This window comes from Molossus molossus, unplaced genomic scaffold (genome assembly GCF_014108415.1).
Source record: "Molossus molossus isolate mMolMol1 unplaced genomic scaffold, mMolMol1.p scaffold_m16_p_18, whole genome shotgun sequence".
Classification (NCBI taxonomy): Eukaryota; Metazoa; Chordata; class Mammalia; order Chiroptera; family Molossidae; genus Molossus; species Molossus molossus.
This window is the reverse complement of record NW_023425353.1, coordinates 65529711-65547044: the sequence shown is the minus strand read 5'-3', so window position 1 is coordinate 65547044 and position 17334 is coordinate 65529711. Positions and strand designations below refer to the sequence as shown.

The 17334-nt window shown below is 43.5% G+C and overlaps 1 protein-coding gene and 1 long non-coding RNA gene across 2 annotated transcripts in view; both read right to left on the bottom strand.

Annotated features, from left to right (window-relative positions):
- RAD54L2 (RAD54 like 2) overlaps positions 1 to 17334 on the bottom strand; it is a 60506-nt gene that overhangs the window by 33808 nt on the left and 9364 nt on the right. The window lies entirely within an intron of this gene.
- LOC118633004 lies at positions 5838 to 17041 on the bottom strand. The gene is made up of 3 exons (XR_004960132.1): positions 16951 to 17041; positions 8873 to 8955; positions 5838 to 5932 (listed from the first exon to the last, which is right to left on the bottom strand). It is a non-coding gene; the product is annotated as an uncharacterized LOC118633004 (long non-coding RNA).

The following is a 17334-nucleotide window of genomic DNA, read 5'->3' as shown; positions in this document are numbered from 1 at the left end:
TGCATGCCAAAAACCTGAACCTGAATCTGAACACACCTTGGTATCTTACTCCCAGTTTGCAAAAATACAGGGGACTAAGGACAATGTTAACCTTGGCAAACAAGACCACAGGGGTATCTAGAAATGTGCAAAACTACAGAACAAGTGGATCCTTTTCTTCTACAAATAAGTTGCAAGAAAAAAAACAAAATGAAACAGAGGTAGAGAAAGCTTATACATTAAAGAGATTTAAAGACAAATCAACTCAATGTGGACCTTGTCAGGATTTTAATAAATTAACAGTAAAAATAATTTTTAAAAGATGATCAGGGATTATCTGGATGTTTTATAATTATTAATTTAAAAAATTTGCCCTGGCCAGTTTGGCTCAGCGGTTAGAGCGTCAGCCTGTGGTTCAGAGAGACCCAGGTTCGGTTCCCGCTAAGGGCATGTACCTCGGTTGCAGTTTGTCCCCGACCCTGGTTGGGTCGTGCGGGTGGCAGCCACTCGATGTGTCCCTTTTGCGTCGATGTTTCTCTCTCTCTCTCTCTCTCTCTCTCTCCCTCCCTCCCTCCCTCCCTCCCATTCTATCTGAACAAAAAATGGAAAAATGTCCTCAGGTGAAGATAAAAAAAAAAAAAAAAAAATTGGGTGTGGCCCTGGCCAGTTTGGCTCATCACTTAGAGCATCGGCCCCTGGAGCAAAGGGTAGAGAATTCAATTCCCAGCCCCATTTGGGGTTGTGCAGGAAGTAACCAATCGATGTGTTTCTCTCACATCAGTGTTTCTCTTGCTCTCTCTCCCCCTCCCTCCCTTCCAATCTAAAAAAAACAAAAAAAATCAATGGAAAAATATCCTCAAGTGAGAATTAACAAAAGTAATAATAATATAAGTGTGGTAATGTATTGTGTGTGTGTGTGTGTGTGTGTTTTAAGAACTTAGTATATTAGTCCAGCCGGTGTGGCTCAGTGGTTGAGCATCGACCCTGCACCAAGAGGATGCATGTCCAGGTTGTGGGCCAGGTCCCCAGTGGGGGACATGCAGGAGGTGGCCAATCGATGTTCTCTCTCACCGATGTTTCTCTCTCTTTCCCTCTCACTTCCTCTCTCTCTAAACTCAATAAAGGGGGGAAAAACAACCTAGTATGTTAGAAAACAGAGTAAATAGACTCTGAAGCTGTTACAGATAAAATGTTACATTAAGGATCTACTTCCTGAGGCGGGTGGAACAGATGAAAGAAGACCAGCCCTGTATTAGCCACTACCGAAGAGAGTGCTGGGACACGGGGTTCATTTCCACATTGTCTCTATTTTTTAAAATTATGTTTCAGATTTTCCTGAATAAAAAAGCGCATGATTTTTAAATTTTAGAAGTTTGTTTTCCAAGTTGTGTTCCCCTGCTATCACATCTGGAAACCTAGTGACGTGGTGCTGAGATGCGAGGAAGGAATAGCACTCTTGAGTTCGACAGTCCAGTGATCAGGCCTCAGGTCTTTCGTGAGCCTGTGCCATGGCACTGTGATCTTCACAAGTGCGTCTCTGGTCATTTTCCCCTCTCTTCCTTATGTGAGACAGAAAAAGTAAGAGGAAACTGGAGTTGGCTATTTCCCTTCCTCCACTTAAAGTTTTAATGGAGCCCTACCTGGTTTTGCTCAGCGGTTAGAGCATCCGCCTGCGGTCCAGAGAGACCCGGGTTCAGTTCCCACTAAGGGCATATAACTCGGTTGCAGTTTGTCCCCGGCCCTGGTTGGGTCGTGTGGGTGGCAGCCACTCGATGTGTCCCTTGCACGTCGATGTTTCTCTGTCTCTCTCTCCCTCCCACTCTATCTGAACAAAATATAGAAAAATGTCCTTGGGTGAGTATAAAAAAATAAATAAATAAAAATTTTAATGGAAAACAAAATGTAACAAGCACTAATCTCTAAACTATTTAGACCTCAAGTTTTCCCATTTGTTACTATATATTTGCATATTTTATACTGGTAATCAAAGAATGCACTACATTCTGTTACATATAAATATTTCTTTGACACAGTCCATACACTTGTCATTTTAACGGCAGGCTCTCACAGAATACTTGTCATTCCCCAGCTCCTGGGCATTTGGGCTGTTCATTATTTTTCATTCGTATCTATAGTGACATAAGTATCTTTGTACCTAATATTTTTCCTTTTTATTTCCTTATCTGTGCTACAATCCACTACAGTTGGAGAAATGAGCAAAGAGTTTTAATGTTCAGGGATTGACAAACCTTTTCCATCAAGGGCCAGACAGTAAACACCTTAAGTTTTGTGGGCCATAGTGTCTCTGTTGCCACACAACTTCATCACTGTAGCTCAAAAGCAGCTATGCATGAACAAATAAGTTAACAAGTGTAGCTGTGTTTCAGTAAAACTTTATTGGTGCAAACAATTTTGAAAAAGAACAAAGTTGGAAGACTCACACTTCCTGATTTGAAAACTTACTACAAAACCACAGTAATCAAAACTGTATGGTGCTGGCATAATGACAGACATATAGACCAATGGAAAAGAATTGAAAGCCCAGAATTGAACTCTCACACATATGGTCAAATAATTTTCAACAAGAGTACCAATACCATTCAATAGGAAAAGAACAGTATTTTCAGCAAATGGTACCGAGAAAACTGGGTATCTATATGCTGAAGAATGTAATTGGACCCTTGCCCTACACCAATGAACTCAAAATGAATCAAAGACTTAAATATGAAACCTGAAACTCTCACAATAAAACATAGGGGAAAGCTTCTTGACACTGGATTTGGCAATGCTTTCTTATATATGACACCCAACAATAAAAAGAAAATAAAAAAGACAAACTTAATTTCATTAAAATTTTGTGCATCAAAAGATGCTATCAACAAAGTAAAAAAGGAACCCAGGGAAAAGAAGAAAATATTTGCAAATCATATATCTGATAAGGGATTAATATCTAGAATATATTTTAAAAACTCTTAAAACTCAACAACAACAAAAATAATGCAAAATGTGCAAAGGGCCCTGGCCAGTTTGGCTCAGCGGTTAGAGCAACGGCCTGCGGTCCAGAGAGACCCGGGTTTGGTTTCCGCTAAGGGCATGTACCTCCGTTGCAGTTTGTCCCTGACCCTGCCCTGGCTGGGTTGTGTGGGTGGCAGCCACTCGATGTGTCCCTTTCACATCGGTGTTTCTGTTTCTTTCTCTCTCTCTCTCTCTCTCCCACTCTCTCTGAACAAAATATGGGAAAATGTCCTCGGGTGAGGATAAAAAAAAAATGGGCAAAGGACATGCAAAGATGCTCAACACCATTAATCATTAGAAAAATGTAAATCAAAGCTATAAGAAATACCATCTCATACCCATTAGAATAGCCACTATTATAAAAAAAGTATTAAGAGGGAAAAAAGAGATAAAGTGTTAGCAAGGATGTGGAGAAACTGGAAACCTCATGCAGTTTGTGGGCATGTACAATAGTAGAGCTGCTGTGGAAAACAGTATGGCGTTTATTCAGAAAAATTAAACATAGAATTATCGTATGATCCAGGCATTTCACTTCTGGGAGTGTACGCAAAAGAACTAAAAGCAGGGTCTCAAATAAATATTAAAACGCCCATGTTCATGGCATTATTCACAACAGCTACAACATGAAAGCAACCCAGGGTCTATCAACAGATGAAAAAATTGGCAAAATATGATATATACATACAGTGAATTTTAGCCTATAAAAAAGTAAATTCTGACACATGCTACAACACAGATGAATCTTGAGGATATTATATTAAGTAAAAGAAGCCAGTCACAAAAAGACAAATACTATATAATTCCACATACGTATATGAAATGCTTCAACTAGATGAAGTCACAGAGTCAGAAAGTAGAATAGTGGTTCCCAAGGGCCAGGTGGAGGACAGATGGGGAGTGATGATTTAATGGGTGCAGAGTTTCAGTATGGGGTGATGAAAAGGTTCTGATGATGGACAGTGGTGATGGGTGCACACAGTGTGAATGTACTTAATGCCACTCAATTATACACTTAAAATTGGCTAAAATGGTAAGTTTTATGTTATATATATTTTAACACACACACAGAGAGTTGGCTTAGTCATTATGCTAAGTTAAAGAAGTCAGACACAAAAGGCCACACATATGATTGCAATTACAGAAATGCCCAGAACAGACAGAAATCAGGACAGTTATTGCGGGGTCTGGGGGCAAGAGTAATGAGGGTGACTGCTTATGGGTAACAGCGTTTCCTTTCGGGGTGACGAAAATGTTTTGAATTTAGTGGTAATAGTTGCACAAACTTATAAATAACAAAACCCACTGAATTGTACACTTTAAAGTGGTGAATTATATCAATAAGAAATATATATATTTTAAGTTGGCGTAGGGCTTCTGCTTCCAGCTAAGATGAAACAGTTTAAGGCAAATCAATGCTCACACCAAGAACAACTAGAAATATGTTACCAAATTAAAACAACAACAAAAACCTTTTGAAGACCCTGAAAACCCTGCTGAGACAACCGGAAGTTGAAGGGACAAGATTCCAGAGAAGGGGAAATCCGGAAGAGGTGAGCCAGCATCCTATAGCCATTTCCCACCCCACCCCCTTTCCATGGCTGGGTGCTAGGGCAAGAAGCTGAGAATCTAAGTCACCCAAACAGAGAACTGTTACTAAGAGACAAAGAAACCAGGAGAACTTTTGAAAATTTTGTGAAGCTAAAATTACAAAAATTGGAGAAATAAGAAGCCAAGATCCTGGTGAGTGGAAAAGGCAGAACTGAGCCAAAAACTCAGCTCATTTTCCATTCAAGTCATTTGTTTCTGACCATGAGAGGGTAACTGGTCCTGAACTAACCCTCTGAGGTGATTTTAAAAAGTCGTTGCAAATTCTTTGACTCTTCTAACAGGAGCTGAGGCCCATCCCCTCGAGTCTGGATGGATTCATGACTGATTAACCCAAAAGACTGAAACAGAAGTAACACTATGTGACCTCTGAAAATAGGTCATAAAAGTCGATGCAAAGTCTTCCTTGTGATCTGGGACACTGCATTTTGAATGCTCAGCCACCACATAAAAAGTCTGACTACTCTGAGGCTGCAAAGCTATATAGAGACCCGGGCCACCCGGAATGAGTGCATATGGTCAATCCAGAAGTCAGAGTCAGCTGAGTTCTCCACCAACAACCAGCATCAACTATCAGGCATGGGAGTCAATTTGGATGTCTAGTCTAGTCAAGCCTTTAGATAACTGCAACTGCTTTTTTTTTTTGGTACGTGCCCCTAGTGGGAACCGAACCCGGGACTCTCTGGTCCGCAGGCCGACGCTCCAAACGCTGAGCCAAACCGACCAGGGAAATAACTGCAACTGCATGAGAGACCCCAAGGGAAAGCTGCCCAGCCACTACCTTCCAAAATTCCTAACTCACAAAATCATGAGCAAAATACAACTGTTTAAGCTGGTAAGTTCTAGGGTAATTTGTTGTGCAGTAATAGAACTGGAGCCCTCTCCTTTGTAAGCAATAACAAAGTTGGACAAAATAACTGAGAAAAGCACTTTCAGACAGTGTTAAAAACAGGCAGTACAAAAATGCAAATGTTGAAAGAGGGGCAACTCATGAGATGAGCCCACTACCATGCACCCAGCACTCTGCCTCGGAGCAGTTTCCCACTGCAGCATGAACACCTGGGGTCCAAGCAAAGCACCACTAAGCTGAGGAGGCAGAGATCAAGGTTCAGGACAACTTAAGTGGCTGAAACTTTGGAGAGAAGGGAATTGTACAGGGGGGCACCCCCAGAAGTCTAAGTGAAAGATTCTATGAGCACAGACACAGCTATACACACACAGGGCGATATCACCCTAGGCTTACCAGGTATCAGCAGTTACTGGTGAGAACAGAATTGTGCAGTTTACAGTACTAGGGGGAAAGCAGGGCCAGGGAATTTGGGAGTTTCCAGACCTGCCAGAGTAGAAATATTTCTTTATCATCTTATTACTCCAATAAATTCAATTTAAAAAATCTTATTAGCACCCACACCATCCAGCAGAAGTAACAGAAAGGCTGTCCTCAAGAGTAAGAACCACACTCTAGAGCAGTGGTCCTCAACCTTCCTAATGCCGCCACCCTTTAATACAGCTCCTCCTGTTGTATGTGGGTGTATCTGCATGTCGGCGGACCCACCTGGAGACGGATAGAGGAGCGGTGTTTTCCAATGGTCATAGGCAACCCCTGTGAAAGGGTCGTTTGACCCCCAAAGGGGTCACAACCCACAGGTTGAGAACCACTGCTCTAGAGTAAGACCTCTCCTAGATGCTCCCTAACAAAGCACAAAACTAAGCACTGACAAGATCTGCAAGAGAGAATTTAGAGATTGAATGTTGCCAAATTAGATTTGGAAAACATCTTGGGCTTTTCAAAGATAGGCACTAAAAAAAAAAAAAGCATAAAACTGAGACCTTACAAGTTCAAGGTGATCAATCAGTTATTTTATTTTATTTTTTCTTTAATCCTCACCCGAGGACATTTTTCCATTTTTTGTACAGATAGAGTGGGAGGGAGAGAGAGGAAGAGAGAGACAGAGAAACATCGACGTAAAAGGGATACATCGAGTGGCTGCTACCCGCACGACCAACCAGGGCCGGGGACAAACTGCAATCGAGGTACGTGCCCTTAGCGGGAACCGAACCCGGGTCTCTCCGGACCGCAGGCCGATGCTCTAACCGCTGAGCCAAACTGGCCAGGGCGAGGTGATCAATCAGTTATTGAACTGTCTGCTAAAATTAGAACAAACAATCTTCGGGGGAAGATAACAGAATGCAGACTCTCTACAATGTATTATGGACAAAGACCATTATTTAATAAAAAAATCTCCAGGTAGATAAAGAAACAGGAAAATGTGATCTATGGTCAAGAAAAAATCAAGAGAAATCTAGATGGTCTAGATGTTAGTCTGTCAGCCAAGCCCTTCTTGGATAGCTTACCTACAGTAACCACAAGAAATAATAAAATAAATGTTATTGTTATACATCAGTAAGTTCGGGAGACTTATGACACAAAATAGTAATTAAAACAGAAACTGGGTACCTAGGGTGTGGCCACAATAAAAACAATTAAACCATGGCAATGTGTTTGGGATCAAGTGGTGAGTGGAAGCTGGAAAGGCCATGATAAGACTAGCAGAATTCCAGAAGCAACCCCACACCCAACCATCACCATACATTAAGAAAGGAAACCCTCACTTCCCACTGAGCAGAAGACAGGGCAAAAGCCAAGTCCTATCTGGGAACAGCTGTAGCTCACCAAGAGCAACACGCAACCCAAAGCACCTGGTGATTGTGGCACCTGGTGACCTTCGGCCAGCTTCCTACTGGGAGAGACCTTCCTTGCAAACTCTGCCAAAGGCCTCAGGTGACGAAAGGATGGCCACTCTGTCCTCAACAGCTCCACTCCCAAACTTACCTCCAAGGGTCTCTCATCTCTCTAGTAAAGATCTGTCAAAGGAAAGGGCTAGCGATCTGAATGGGAAAACAGAGGTAATGGAATGTTTTCTTGCTTATTTCCCAAAGTACAAGTAATCCAAACATGGGAGAAATAAAAATAAAATTAAAGACTCCCATAAATTATTCTTGGAAACTTCAGAATCACTGCCCACCCCCAATTGCATCCAGGAAATAAAGTGGTTCTGGATTCTTGCAGCAGCTTGATGTTATACAACCACAGAGGTGTCAGTCCTGGAGGTGGTTCAAGGGCATGTCAGTCATGCTGGGTTTCCTGCTCTTCTTAGGGACTCCAATTGGCAGTCTCTCAAGAAGGCTAGAAAGCAATCTCCTAGCATCTCCAGTGAGCCCGAGAGCTGAGAGTTAGAGGGGCAAACAGGACCTCTCGCCCCCGAAATGGAGATTTAAAAAAAAAAAATAATGAAGAAAATAAGCCTCTTTGCAGCCTTGGGGAATTTTGGCCCTGCTCTCCAGAGCTCAGGCAGGTAACTTCAAGTCACACCAATTCTCCCTCCTAGAAATTCATCTTAAATGGTGGCAGAGGCAAGAATAACATACAAAGTTTTCATAACAGGCAAACTCCACTAGGGTGTCCACAATAAGCAAAAAGAAACCAAGAGGGCAAAGAGAAACAAACACCTCATTCTACTTCTATTTGGGAGAGGACTGGATAGACTAAGGTGATAATTCTCCAAAATTTGTAACTGCTGCGTCTGTTAACCTGGGAGCAGAAGACAATAAAACTGGTCCAATGAATAAATAAAACATGCTAATAACCGCCCTAGCTGGTTTGGCTCAGCGGCTGGATCGTTGGCCTGTGGACCAGAGAGTCTGGGGTTCGGCCCCCGCTAGGGGCACGTACCAAAAACAAAAAACAAAACAAAAACATGCTAATAACTTGGGGGGAGTGGGGAGATCAACAGAACTCGGTTTACTTTCCCATTCTACTGATGAATAGTTGCTAGCACTGAGACTACAAACCACACAAAAATAAAACTACAAAGCTTCCCATAAGGATTCAGTAGTTGAGAAAGGGCTGTGAACAGAGACTGGTGTTTCAAATGCAGAGCATCATGCCCTGGCCAGTTTGGTTCAGTGGTTAGAGCATGAGTCCTGGGACTGAAGTGTTGCAGGTTTGATTCCCAGTCAAGGGCACATACCTGGATTTCGGGTTTGCTTCCTGGCCTTGGTCAAGGCATGTGTGGAAGGCAACCAGTCGATATATCTCTCTCACATTGATGTTTCTCTCTCCCCTCCCTCCTTCCCTTCAACTCTCTCTAAAAAAAATATCAATGAAAAAAAAATATCCTCAAGTGAGGATTAACAACAATAAAAAGAGGCAGAGCATCATACTCAGTAACAGACATCACACTGGGAAATGAGAGAATACTGCAGTACATACTTTCTTCCTCAAAATGCATTCACGTATAACTGAGACATTTAAACGATCCCTTCAGACGCTGAGTGATGTCAAGAATTTCTGATCTGAAAGCAGAGAACAGGATAGGTTGAGGAGCAGATATTGTGAAGGCAGGGCTCAGTTACCAGTTCCCACATCCCAGCCTAAAGAGAGCATCATTTCATCTATCAACTAAATTGAAAAATCATTTTTAAAAAAGAGCATCATTTAAAGTCACGCCTTGGCAAAACAATAAACTATTGTATGCCGCAGACCTTCTGAACTGTCTCATCAGTTGAAACCTTAAAATGCTAACTCTGAATGCATAAAGCTGGAGTGTAAACTCTGTCAGAGAAAGAGGTAAAGCCCTTCTGACTGGCCATATTAAAAATAAAAAAAACACCCTCCTTGGGGCCACAGAGAATTCAAAGGAATTAAGTATGTATCTGGGAGTACCCTGAGCTTGGCCTCCTGACTGGTGAAAAGAAAGGAACAATTAAAAGAGGAGTGGCTAGCCCTGGCCAGTTTGGCTCAGCGGTTAGAGCGTCGGCCTGTGGTCCGGAGAGACCCGGGTTCGGTTCCCGCTAAGGGCACGTACCTCGGTTGCAGTTTGTCCCCGGCCCTGGTTGGTCGTGCGGATGGCAGCCACTTGATGTGTCCCTTCACATCGATGTTTCTCTCTCTCTCTCCCTCCCACTCTATCTGTACAAAAAAAAAAAAAAATGGAAAAATGTCCTCGGGTGAGGATAAAAAAAAAAAAAGAGGAGTGGCTAGAACATAAGTCACATGGATGGAAAAGGGACTCTAATAAATCTGTAACTCACAGGGTGATCTGATCATAAATTTCTAACTGGGGGGGGGGGGGGATAGTCATGCCCCAGGCCTATGAAAGATGTATCTGTGCCTTAAGCAAGCCCTATCTACCCTGTTCCTGTGTATGGAGGTAACATACCTTTGTAACTACAGTGATACCTCGGTTCTCGAACATAATTCGTTCCAGGAGGACGGTCGAGAACCAAATTGTTCGAGAACCGAAGCAATGAAACCCAATAGGAAATAATGGAAACTGGATTAATTCGTTCCAAGCCCCAGAAAATGCCTATTTACTGGCCTAATTTGTATATAATATGTAGAAAAACATAAGTCTCAACAAGAAATAAAAGTGTACAGTATGTCTAAGGGTTAAATTCAGTGTAAAGCGTGACTCTCTCCACAAAGCGTGACTCTCTCTCTGCACTCACACTGATGACGCGAGCAAGGCGCGCTGGGCCGAATGAACGCCATTCGGCTCAACTCGGCTCATCTCGGAAGTTCGAGTTCCAAATATTTGTTCGGATTCCAAGACAAAAGTTTCTCGAATCTCCTGGTCGAATACCGATTTGGTCGAGAACCGAGGTATCACTGTATCTGTATTCCAGAGATTTCCCTGCCTTGCTTTTCCCCCACCTCCTTGTAATGTTCCTTATATTCCCTCCCTAATTCCAAATCTATAAAAGAAACTGCAGAACTGTCATCCACTGGAGCATTTAAGACTTTACTTCCTGGCATGTTGTCAGTTTGGCTCAAATTAACTCTGGTAAACTCATAAAATTTTCCTACAGGTGTGGGTGTTTCTTACGTTGACAGCACTGAGACAGGTTAGTAAACTAGGACAAACAGAATAGGGAAACTGAGACAGATAGTTAAAAGGCTAAATCTGGCCAGTGTGGCTCAATGGTTGAGCATCGATCCAGACACCAAGAGGTCACCGGTTCGATTCCTAGTCAGGACACACGCCCAGGTTGTGGTCCCAGTCCCCAGTGGGGGGCATGCAGGAGGCGGTCAATCGATGTTCTCTCTCATCGATGTTTCTCTCTCTAAAATCAATAAAGAAAATAAATAAATAAATGGCCAAGCATTTTACAGCCATCTAGTAAATTGCAGAATCCTATCTTCCCTGACCAAGGACACTTAAATGTTCACACTTCTCCTCCCCAACCAGAGGGCAAATAGCTTAAATCACCCTCCTCAGGGAGATCAACAGCAAAAATCCAATTAGTGCCATTTATTCCAACCACACCTAAGGACAGAGGAAGTTAAGGGAATAAATCTCATTTTGGCACATCAGCATAGAGCTGCTGGATATTCCCCCAATATCCTCCCCAAAGAACTCCCCTGATCTCCCAGGCTTTCAAAGCCTCAAGACACGCCCGGCTGCTGTGGTTCAGTAGTTGAGCATCGACCCATGCACTAAGAGGTCGCCAGTTCAATTCCAGGTCAGGGCACATGCCCAGGTTGTAGGCCTGATCCCCAGTGGAAAGCATGTAGGAGGCGGCCAATTGATGTTCTCTCTCATTGATGTTTCTCTCTCTCTCTCCCTCTCCCTTCCTCTCTCTCCAAAATCAATAAAGAAAAAAACTTAAAATAAATAAATAAATAAATAAATAAATAAATAAATAAATAAATGCATGCCTGCCTCAAGACAGGCCCTGGCCAAGTAGCTCAGTTGTTTAGAGTGTCATCTCAATATGCGAAGGTTGCGGGTTTGACCTCCAGTCAGGACAATTAAAAGAACAAGAATTTTAGACTTTATCCTAAGAATCAACTAATGAGTACATACAAGAATCAACCAATGAATGCATAAATAAGTGGAACAACAAATTAATGTTTTGCTCTGTCTTTTCTTCTCTAAAATCAATCAATAAAATAATAAAATAAAACCCTCAAGATGAAGGACCAAGTGCACACTCTCCTTCCCAGGAGCATGGCTGCACCTTTCCCTTCCCTTTCTTCCCCACCCCCGCCATGCAGCTCCTAGACTCAAAGGGACTCCATGAGACTCACAACCATGAGAGCAATGGAGAGCGGCAGCTCATCCCAGGCTAACCCCATGAACCTGTCTCCAAGGCTCCCTTTCCTCTGATTTTCCAATGAGATGACAGCAGCCCCACTTGAGCGCTCTCCCGGTGCTTCTTCTGTCCTAAGCCTTCCTTGTTTCACTGTCCTAGAGTATGTAATAAACATGCTCTCAAAATCACCTGGACTCGTCTTGTGGCATCCTTCCTGCACAAAGTTAAGAACCCACACTGCAGACTGGCCGGAGGCAGAGCCGCTCTGGGTGCAGTCCCCATTCTGGTAACGGTACTACAGCCTCTAAGCTGGAGGAGCAGCCAGCAGTGGCCGCCCAGGACTCTGCATTCCACAGTGTAGTGATTCTGTAGACCCCTACCATACTAGGCCAACATCAAGGGAAAAAACCTCCTTGCCTCTCTCCTCTCCTCAGGTTCAATCACGAATTCTGTGGCTAAAGGAGGTACCTGAATATCCCACTTTGCTTCTCTCCAAACCACTCTATTACCTGGTCTGGATTCCTGCGCCAGCCTCCACCCTGCCTCCTTATCTCTCCCCGTCCAATCCACACTGCAGAGAGTGAGTTTTCTGAATCTGATCATGTCACAATCTCCACCCGCCCAGGTTCTTTTAAGACACTAAAACTGTCCCTTCTGCCTTTAGGATAAAATCTAAAATGCTTACAGCCTTTTCTGACTGCCAGCCTCCAGCCTTCTCTGTCCACCAAGTTCCTTCCTCCAACCACCTCCAACCACCACCCTCTCTGCTCCATCTCTCTAGCCTCAAAAGCACAGTGCTCTCAAAGGTCTCTCGGCCTTTGCTGATGTTGTGTTCCTCTTCCTCCATCTCTTCTTCTAACAGTTATGTGTTGGGTTCTAATGGCTTAGATGCTAACTCATACTCTCTTTCAGGTCTCTGCTTGAAGGTTAGCCTCCAGAAATCCTCTCCTAGATTTTCTCCTTTTTATTCCGGCATGTGCAAGCTTCAGAGCCTGTCAATATAGCTGCGGAGAGCAAGTTGACTGCTGCTGCCCTCTCTCTCTCGGTATGCTCTTTGGGGAACGTCCTTCAGAGCTGGCACACCTGGCTTCTGTATTCTAAATTGGACCAAAGACCAATTCTTGTTCTTTTAATTGTCCTGACTGGGGATCAAACTCGCAACCTTGGCATATTCGGATGACATTCTAACTAACCGAGCTACTTGGACTTAAAAAATTCAGAAGATGATTCAGAAAATACTTAAAGGCCCTGGCCAAATTGGCTCAGCGGTTACAGCGCTGGCCTGTGGTCCAGAGAGACCCGGGTTCGGTTCCCGCTAAGGGCACGTATCTCGGTTGCATTTTGTCCCCGGCCCTCGTTGGGTCGTGTGGGTGGCAACCACTTGATGTGTCTCTTTCACGTCGATGCTTCTCTCTCTCTCTCTCTCTCCCCCTCCTATTCTATCTAAATAAAATATGGAAAAATGTCCTCAGGTGAGGATTAAAAAAAAAGTTTAATTAAAAAAAAAAAAAAAGAAAATACTTAAAGATTTTCCCTTCAGGAGGGTCGCTGGGTAACTCTGAAGTCAGGGCAAGCACAGTAACTGGTGAATAGCTGCAGCCCCAGCACCAGGTCTTCAGTGAGCCCTGCTGGATATGGATCCCACACCATCCCCAGCCATGCCCAAGGCCATCCAACAACTGTTCTCACTAACTCTGTTCCCAGAAGTACTGGGATCTAGTCCACCAGCACTGCTTGTTATTTACTGGTACTATAAATATTAACTCATTCAGCCCTCAAAACAGCCCTATTAAGTAGATGACACTATGATTATTCCCATTTTACAGATGAGGAAACTTGCCTCACAAAGCTATAAGAAGTAAAGCCAGGATTCGAACACTGAACCACGTGGTTGATCTGGCTCCACACTGCACAGTCAGTCACTCCTCTGTCCCCATTTCCCAGAAAGCCACATGGAAAAAAATAAAGTTGAGAGACAGAACTACATATGTACTCTGCTTTGGCTGACAACAAAAAGACACAGCAAACATTCAATGCAAGGTGCTGGATCAATCAGAAAATCGTATTGGGGGAAAAGGGGATGAAACTTGACCCCTACCTCAAACCATATAAAAATCCGTTCCAGAGGAATCATAGATCTAAGTGAAGATAAAACATTAAAGCTTCTAGAAGAGCCCTGGCCAGTTTGGCTCAGCAGTTAGAGTGTCAGCCCACAGACCAGAGAGTCCCGGGTTCGGTTCCCGCTGGGGGCACGTACCTCGGTTGCAGTTTGTCCCCGGCCCAGGTTGGGGTCGTGTGGGTGGCAACCACTCGATGTGTCTCTCTCACATCAATGTTTCTCTCTCTCTCTTTCTCCCTCTCTCCCTCCAGCTCTATCTGGAGAAAAATGCAAAAATGTCCTCCAGTGAGGGTAAAAAAAAAGAAAAAGCTTCTAGAAGATAACAGAAAAACAGCTTCATAACCTTGGGAGAGACAAAGATTTCTTAAAGAAGGCATAGAAAGCTTCAAATGAAAAGGAGAAAATAATAAATTTGATTTCATTAAAATCTGTTAATCAAAAATAAAAATTTTAAAAGATCATAAAACTGCAAAACAAGCAAATAAAAAGAAACCTAACCCACAATTAAGAGGGTGAAAAATTGCCTGGCCGGTGTGGCTCAGTGGTTGAGCGTGCACCAAGACATCACCAGTTCAATTCCTGGTCAGGGCACATGCCCAGGTTGTGGACCCAATCCCCAGTGGGGGACACGTGGGAGGTGGCCAATCGATGTTTCTCTCTCTCTCTCCCTCTTCCTTCCTCTCTCTCCAAAAGCAATAAATAAATGGGGAAAAAAAGAGGGTGAAAAATCAAACAATAGAGAAGGGAAAGACATACATGTGTGTGTCTAACAAAAGACTCATATTCAGATACAAACAATTACTACATAAGTCAATAAGAGATGGGTGGAAAAAAAGAAAAAAGGTAAAAAAAATGTGTTCAGGCACTTCACAAAAGTATAAATGGTAATAAAAGGATATGGAAAAGGGCTCAACATCTTACGTAATCAGAGAAATGCAAATTGAACCCACAACCAGAAGCTCCCCTCTCCATGGATCATTGGCTCATTGGGAAGGAGTGTCAAAGTTCCTAAAAAGTCACTCTGAATAACTGAGTCAACATATGACATACTTTTCTAATGCAGATTTATAAAACAATCTCTATCTCCAGCAGATTTCTGCCCTTTGTGTCTCTAAGCCTGGCACACAGAAAGGAAGGGCAGAAACTGGTATCAAAATTGGCATGACTTAATTTCTAACAAGAGATCACCCTAAACTCTGACTCAGGCTATTCTGAAAAATCAGCCCAGTACTCACAGTGAGTCTGAAATGGTACCTGTTAGAGCCCAAGCAGATAAACCCAGGGCTCCAGGTACATCTCTAACCACCACATCTTAGGGCCCTCCCTGTCTCACCCCAGACAACTCTGCCACTTGCTTCTACACTCCAGCTGTCACAGCTTCTACCTATCTGATTCTTAAACAAGCAAACTTGTTTCCGCCCCAAGGCCTTTGCCCTGGCCCTCTGCCTAGAACATTTTACTCTTGATTCTTTATATTGCAAGCAAAGAGGACAAGTAGAATGGGGTAAGAGAAAAAGCAAAAAGCAAACTTCCTGTAGGAGAGTCAGAGACCTAGGGGTTGAGAAAGAGACCCGCTTTCCTTACCTAGTAGGCCAAGGTGGAGGGGGTCAGCCTGAGACCAAATCTGACGTCAAGGAGGCTTGCTTTCTTTCCTTCCTTTCTTTTTTTTGTAAATATGTTTTTATTGATTTTAGAGAGAGAGGAAGGGAGAGGGAGATAGAAACATTGATGAGAAATATCGATCCTCGCCCCCTACTGGGGGTCGAGCCTGCAACCCAGGCATGTGCCCTGATCTGGAATTGAACCTGTGACCTCTTGGTGCACAGAACGATGCTCAACCAAATGAACCAGACTGGTGAGGCATCAAGGAGGTTTTCTGTCAACAAGATGGCTGTAAAACAGGTTTCAGAAGGGACTAAGCATGCCATATATCTACCTATAATTCCAGGATCCTGATATGCTGATATACCATATAAAATAGACAAAAACAACATGAAAAATAGGCCTATGTGTTCTAAAAAAAAAAAAAAAAAGTGTGCCCATCAAGCCAATCTGTGTCCAGATCTTGATTAAGTAACTTAAACCAGGACTTCTCAGACTTTCCCACTGAGGGGTCCTACATACTTAGTAAGATTTTTTTTTAATCCTCACCTGAGGACATTTTTCCATTTTTTATTCAGATAGAGTAGGAGGGAGGGAGGGAGAGAGAGAGAGCACACACGCATGCGACATCGACGTGAAAGGGACACATCGAGTGGCTGCCACCCGCACAATCCAACTAGGGCCAGGGACAAACTGCAACCGAAATACATGCCCTTAGTGGGAACCGAACCCGGGTCTCTCTGGGCCGCAGGCTGACACTCTAACCTCTGAGCCAAACTGGCCAGGGCCTCAGTAAGATCTTGAACCTGAAGCTGCGCTAGAAGAAAATACTGAGCCAGAATAGCCATTGTATATGCAAAACAAATCCCAGAGGCACCAGGTTTGAACCTCTGCCTCTAATGGTAGACCCCAAAGGTGCTGACACCCAACTTTGCCCATTTCAAAAGAATAAAGCCCAGCACAGACATCGAGAGAGAAAAAACAACAGGGGAGTGAAAACCAAAGCCACCAAAATCACATCATGCCATGGGCCCCCTAACATGTTATAAAAAGAAAGCACTATCTTCATCCCACTTTTTTAAAAGACAAAATCGTCGTGCTGTTCCCCAACAGCCAAAGCCTCCCTATTCTTTCACTGCCAGTACTCAGACTAATGTCCTATCAGTCAACATTCAAAGGTCAAGGGGGAGCCCTGGCCGGTTTGGCTCAGCGGTTAGAGTGTCTGCGTGTGGTCCAGAGAGACCCGGGTTCAGTTCCCGCTAAGGGCATGTACCTCGGTTGCAGTTTGTCCCCGGCCCTGGTTGGGTCGTGAGGGTGGCAACCACTCGATATGTCCCTTTCACGTTGATATTTCTCTCTCTCTCTCTCCCTCCCTCCCACTCTATCTGAACAAAAAATGGAAAAATGTCCTCGGGTGAGGATAAAAAAAATTTTTTTTCAAAGGTCAAGGGGGAGACAACACCCCAATTGAATGTAGCAAGATTAAAAGTATCTTTAACTCCTCTATGCACTCCCTGTCCTAGTCTTCCCACCTTGGTAAATGTTTCATCATCCTCCCAGGCTTTACACCTATTCCATCTTCAACCTGTCCCACATATCCAATAAGTCACCAAATCCTATAAAGATAATTAAGTATGAGAAAGTGTCAAAATGCTTGCGAAGGGACAGAGCTAGTACTTAGAGGGAAACTTACAATTTTTTGTGGGTTAAAAAAATTTTTTTATTTATTGATTTTTAGAGAGAGAAGGGAGAGGGGGAGAGAGAGAGAGAAACATTGATGAGAGAGAACATCGACTGGCCGCCTCCTACATGCCCCACACTGGGGATCAGGCCCACAACCTGGGCATGTGCTCTTACCAAGAATCGAACCGGCGACCTCTCGATGCATGGGGTTGATGCTCAACCACTGAGCCACA